This window comes from Mytilus galloprovincialis, chromosome 4, assembly GCF_965363235.1.
Source record: "Mytilus galloprovincialis chromosome 4, xbMytGall1.hap1.1, whole genome shotgun sequence".
NCBI lineage: Eukaryota > Metazoa > Mollusca > Bivalvia > Mytilida > Mytilidae > Mytilus > Mytilus galloprovincialis.
Genome location: NC_134841.1, coordinates 53,578,544 through 53,585,549, shown reverse-complemented (window position 1 = coordinate 53,585,549; position 7,006 = coordinate 53,578,544).

Here is a 7,006-nt window from a genome sequence, read left to right as displayed (position 1 = left end):
TAGGTGTGTTCGACTTTTGAAAATATTTTGTGGAGTTGTCTCGCTTTCAATATATAACTTGTATTTTATAAATATCTGTGTTTATGATGAAACATTGTTCTATCAGTTGTGAGAATATTTACAGAATAATTACTCTACATCACAATCACGTGTAGCTAAAACCCTAAAATTTTGTGGCATAAAGATACTGAGTTAGGATAGCCAGTATCTTATATATTCAATTTCTTTTATTAGTATCTAAAATCATTAAAACAAGTTGTTCAATCATATACTATTCAAAAATTTATAAGATAGAATTAGAGACACTCTTTTATTTTATAAAATGACTTGTGATGATTTATCTTCCATTAAAATGGGCTTCTGGAACGTGGGTGGTCTAAAAAAAAAAAAAAAAAAGAAGACAAAACAACAAGATTCAAGACTCCCTTTTTTTAAACATATATATATATAGAAAATCTAGATCTAGTGTTCCTCGCTGAAACCCACTTGGGGTATGATTCTAATATAACTAATATAGGGTCGTTCCATTGTCATCATATTTGTAGACCCGTAGCTTAATATAACAACAGGCATGTTGGAGGACTTGGCATCAATACTACGCAAGCCCTCACTAAAACAACATGTGAAAATTCTAAAATCATCCATCCCAGATTTTCAGTGGGTGAAATTAGAAAAAAAAATCTTTGGATTTGACAAAGATCTATTTATATGTGTTGTGTATAACCCACCATGATATTCTTACATGTTTAGAAAAGGATATTGCTTCCTACCAAAAACGGTAATATATTATTGTGTGAGTTTTACAGATTTTATCATAGATGACAGTAATAATGATCAATAATCTTTCTCCATTATATCAGTCCTATTTCAGCGATAAACAAATTCTTGAAAGAAGGAGCAAAGAAAATAAACTTGACTCAAACCTGCTTGACTTGTGTAACCAAATAAGGATTCTAAATGGTCGCGTTCTTGGTGACACCTCTGGTTGGCTAACATGTTATACACCTAATGGGGCTAGTACAGTTGATTATGTTTTAGTGTCGGAGCATACCCGTAGCCAGGGGGGTTCGAGGGGTTCGGACGAACCCCCCTTGAAAACAAATAAGCACTGTTAAAGTCAACGTTCTGTTCGAATTGTGACTGTCAAGTTAAGTCGAGTTTGTGGACCAAATGGCCCCCATACCCCCCCCCCCCCCCCTCTTGGAAATTCCTGGCTACGGGCCTGCGGAGAGTATCCTGAATCAAATTCTGTACATGAGGATATGTAATTTTATACCAACACTAGCAGACTGTCATTGTTTGTTGGAAAGGCCATCACGGGTGTCATTCGGTTTATCGAGAGAAATGGTCGTGAAAGAATATCCAACGGCGGTCAAGTATTGAGAGACGATCGTGAAAGTTCTGGTAACGGATCGTGAAAGACATTTAATGTATATTCTAATTCAAATTCTTTGAAAAAATCGCTTAATTTTCAAAACGCGGAACAAATCCTAACAAAAAAATATGTCTGTCAAAATGGTTTAACTTCCTCAACATAACTGTGAAAGAAGATAAAGAAAATATGAAGCACTTTTTGAAAAAACACAAAAGGCGCAATGCGTGTCTATGAAATTAATTACAAATAACACCCTTTTTGTACCTATAATGGTCATATTTCAGAATATCATGATATATTTGAAATTTAATCTTTGGTGTATATGATAATACAGTAAAATTATAGTATGTTCTTCCATTAAAAGCGTTAATTTGTTTATGAAAACCTTGAATTTGTTGAATTTCCATCAAACTTGATCGTGAAAGATCAGGCAACGTATTATTTCGATCGTGAAAGAAAATGCGTGACCAGACTTAATACTAGTATTCAGAAATCAGTATTTCTTTTACCATTTGATAAATCTGCAAGTGGTTGAAGCCTGTAACTATTTTGATAAGGATGAACATTACAGCTAGAATGAAATTCAAAACAGTGTGGCTGTGGCCATTGATTGACACATTAAATTCATCCATTGACTGGGACAATTTAGGTGAACGTTTATATGTAACGACCACTGCTCACTATGTACTTTTTAAAGACACTTAAACTATGGGGTCACCAAAGGTTCTCAACACCTTAATAAAGTAATTCGAAAAATTAATCAGAAATAACACGATGTTTTGATTTATATCAATTATATAAATCAAAACATAAAGTTTATTCCTGATTAATTTTTCGAATTATTTTATAATTAAAGGCGTTAAGAAACCTTTGGTGACCCCACAGTTTAAATGTCTATCGTAGGTACGTCGTGAACAGTGGTCGTTACAGACAAACCTTCACGTAAATTGTCCAAGTCAATGGATGAATTTAATGTGTCAATCAATGGCCACAGCCACACTGTTTTGAATTTCATTCTATTATCTTTTTTCTATTAAACACTTCACCTCGAAAGTTAAAAAAAAAACCAACAACTAATCTATACTATTAAACGAGAAGACCTCATTTTGTGTGTCGCTTCTCTTCCTTCCACAATAAATCCATCATCATGCCTCTGTGTTCTATAGGTAACATGTATAGTCGCATTTGTCATCCATTCTTAGGATTATTCAGATTGAGTTATTTTGGGAGAAAAACGACAAAAAAAGGAGTCCGGATATGATTCCGTCATCAGACTAAATTTTAGTCATGGATAAGACTTCCGGTTTGAAACATGCACAAATACAACCAATCGTACGATAGATTACAAAAATGAAAAATAAATAAGCCAATTAGAGCGTTCTCCATAACATGGTGTTTAGATCGCAAGAACCCCAACTATTATACCTCCTTATAGAGGACAATTATTTTTTCGCGTTTATCTACATGTAAATTACGATTATATTACTTTAAATATAGAGACTGTCTGTATTCTGTCTACTGTTTTCTTTGAAATGTTTACTGTTTAAGGGGTCTTACCAGTTGCATATCTATCAAAATAAGTAAAACATGTGACACAAGTACAACCAATCGTACGATAGATAACAAAAATGAAAAATAAATAAGCGATTCAGAGCGTTCTCTATATCATGGTGTTTAGATCGCAAGAATCACACCTATTATACCTCTTTAGAGAGGACAATTATTTTTCGTGTTTCATATCATGGTGTTTAGATCGCAAGAACCACAACTATTATACCTCCTTAGAGAGGACAATTATTGTTCGCGTTTATCTACATGTAAACTACGATTGTAATACTTTAATATATAGAGACTCTCTGTATTCTGTCAGGGACTTTCTATGTTAGTATAGAAAGTCGACCTCGACCACAAACTTTAACCTGAAGCGGGAGAAACGGACGGACAACCGACCAAACGAACGAACGCACGGATGCACAGACTAGAAACATAATACCCATAAAAGGGACATACAAATTTATTGTTGAAAGGGAAAAAAGTGATTTGGCAAAAATGAAAGTAAGGTAGAGATTAGAGGGAGGCAGGACCTTTTTCGAGGCGTCGGGATTTGGTGTTTTTAAGCTCGGGATTTGGGGATTGATCCTTACGGGATCCTGGAATATATTTTTCGATTTCGGGATTTCGTGATATGAATTTCTTTCAATTCTGCATCTCGGGATTTCATTGTTTTAAGCCCGGGATTTCGGGATCAGGACCCCTCCGACCACCCCTCAAATTAGCCTTAGTCGGTCTTGGTCATTTATACAAGATTCATATCCTACCATTGGAATGTTAATAAGGCTCTTCAAAGAAAAAGCACCGATGGATTGTTCTAGAAGCATATTTTATAAGACTAATAATGGTCCATATATAAGAAGTTACATTTATTTCATGTTTGAAACGGTGCAAATTTTTAATTTGATTTGACTTTTACCAAAAGAAGCATTGTAGCAAAGGAGAAGAATAATTGAATTTAACAGAAAGGAAACAAATATCGGACTTTAGGGAGAGGGCTTTTGATACATTTTGTGAAATTATCCATACATAATATCTTTTACAAAGAATCATCCTACAACAGTTCACAAGCTGTATATGCCCGCGATTTCGCGGGTGTGTTCTAGTAACGTGTTTAAATAAGTGAGCAAGATTCAGCTCTGTGAATCAGTCTAGTGCACTTCAGGCAGATCGACTCTAGTTAGCCAATAATATGGATATGCAACGTTTAACCCAAAGTGTTATCCATCAAACAAAAAATCATAGCAAAAACAGCACATTTCATGTGTAATTTGGAATTGAATGATAACCAACATTTTGTAATGTCTTGTTTGCTTTACTTATGATAGTATATTTGTTGAACGTCTATAATATCAAAGGTTTTACTAGAAGTGTCAAATGCGCTTAAGATTGTCAATGTTTGATAAAAAAGGTCAAGATCAGATGAACCATGCCATACAGATCTCTACAAATATCCCGTACACCAAATAAATGTGTTCCGATCCTTACAGTACCTTAGAAACTGACACATGTAAAAGTTATGCTTGGCCAATTAATTCGGAACATAAGGTCAAAAGTATATGAACCCTGACCGACAGCCAGACATAGACATCTTACAATCATTCAATAAATCAAACACAATTGAAGTCATCATGGTCAATGAAACATGCAGACAGACATGTACACCATACACGAAACACCTTGTCGCTTTAGCATACAGGTATATATTCAAAAAGCCAAACAACATAAAACAAACATTGCCGAATGATGCATGATAATGAGTTCAATGTTAGTTGAAACCTTGCAAAAGTCGAAAATGTACACCTTACAATCATAACAACAGACAGTTATCCTAAAGCTTAACGAATCCTCGATACGGACTTGACCACTAAAATGAATCTTCATCCATGAAATGAGGCAAATTCAGGGTCAGGTGAATCCTGTCTGACGGACATGTAGTTTATAGGATGCCATATACAAAATGTGGGTATCCTATAACTCGTGATAAGTGAGTACTTCACATGACAATAAAAAGCTTCATCCTACAATCATCCATCTATTTTACAAACACCATGTTCACAAATGCCCAAATAATAATTTTAATGTATTTGTATATTCGTGTGTTGCTTCTGTAACGTTATCTGCATCTTCAACCTCTTCCATTGGCTCAACTTCACTGGATTGCTTTTTTCGGCGTTTTGTCACCCATTGTCTTTTCTTATTGCCGTAGTTGTTATTTCTTTTTCTTTTCATTTTCTGAAAATATTAATATTTGAGATGCTTAAACCTATTGAGGATGTTGACCTATCTAGCCTTTCTCTATACCAATAACAAATATCAATTGTCATATAATTGAAGAATAATTTGAACGTCTTCGTAGCATCAGATCTTTCACGATCCTTTTCACGATCTTCAAAAATGCGGTACGTGATCTTTCACGATCCAAAAAATCAATTTTGTGTAAATAGTTCTTTATTTACCAAGTTTCAGATTATATTTATACAAAATAACTATGAGAACCGTTTAATTAATTCAAATACAATACCCTTATTCTGATAAAAGTAGTTTCTCTAGTCGAATTTGTGAAAAAATCGTGTTTGTTTACATTTTTTATGTCATTGAAATGTCGAGAAGCAATCTGCCTTTTGTCGTTTTGTAATAACTATGTACTTTTGAAACTGGATATTCTCACATACTGATCATAATGTTGAACCATTTTGACAGACAGTTTTATTTTGTCGTAAATGTGTCTGTGTAATTAATTTAATTATAATATTTACTGACCTTTCATATGTCTTCTCGATTAAATGTCTTTCACGATCCGTTACCAGAACTTTCACGATCGTCTCTCAATGCTTGACCGCCGTTGGATATTCTTTCACTATCATTTCTCTCGATAAACCGAATGACACCCGTGGCCATTGTCTGCTAAATATTGTTTAAAAACTGATTGTGATAGTGTTAAAACTCATGAAATGTTACCATGTTTCATATGGTCAGATGATTCACCATCTCTTTTTAAAGATGCCCTTTTTACTGCAGAAATTCAGCAGCGACTTGACAAATTCTTAAACTAGAGCCCATAGATTCCTAAAATGCAATTGATAACGCATCTCTAGAATTGACAGACGTTATTATAACTGCTGCTAATCTTTCTCTTAAAAGGCGTAAAGCCCAAACGGGTAAGGGGGTTAAACACCAAAAGTGGTTTGACTGTAATCTTGCATATTTGCGATAAAAACATATTTAGTTATGGGAAAATTTATTCTCGATTTCCCAGAGATCCTGCTGTTAAAGGTCACTATTATAAACTACAGGGCATATGCATACTAAGGCACGGAAACACAAATACCTCTTATACCTCTTATGGAAAATACCCAGAACCCGATTTTAAAAAATAACTTGCAAACACTGTAATCGTATAAGCACAGTTTACACTTGACAGCAACGTCGGAATGAGGGAAAAGTTAACAAAGACTTGACATTTGGGGATGTCAACACTTTAAATGTGCACCCGTTTGGACGAAATAAAATTAGATCATTCAGATCTCGTTACATATTTTTCTTTCAATTCCATTTTAAAACAAATTATGTCAAAATTTACAATCACATGATTCATTAAAAAAACAGTGGCCAACAGTAAATGAATAATCGGTGCTTTGATGAAAGAAAAGCCCAGAAAAACGCTTCAAGAATATTTTTTTTAAAGAGATATGTGTGTTTACCAATATTTCTTAAACAACAGAAACAACATTTTAACATAATCTTTGGATTCATGTTGATTTACACTGTGTGCATGTAGGAATGGGTGTTTTTGTTGTTTGAGTTGTAATTGATGTACACTTGAGGATTCCCAGTTATGAACTGCCTATTAAAAAATAAATTGTCCACCAAATGCCTTGTAAAATAGAACATAATCATATACGCTTAATATATATTTTGGTCCCTCAACAAAATGTCGGGAGCATGCATGTATTGATTTACCCGTGTCCATTTGACCGCCCGTCTCTAACGAGTTTTTTCCTATTGCTATATGTCTTTTTTAGCCTCAACTTTACATTATGTACCTGGTGTTAGAATAAATATATAAAAAATGCGCAT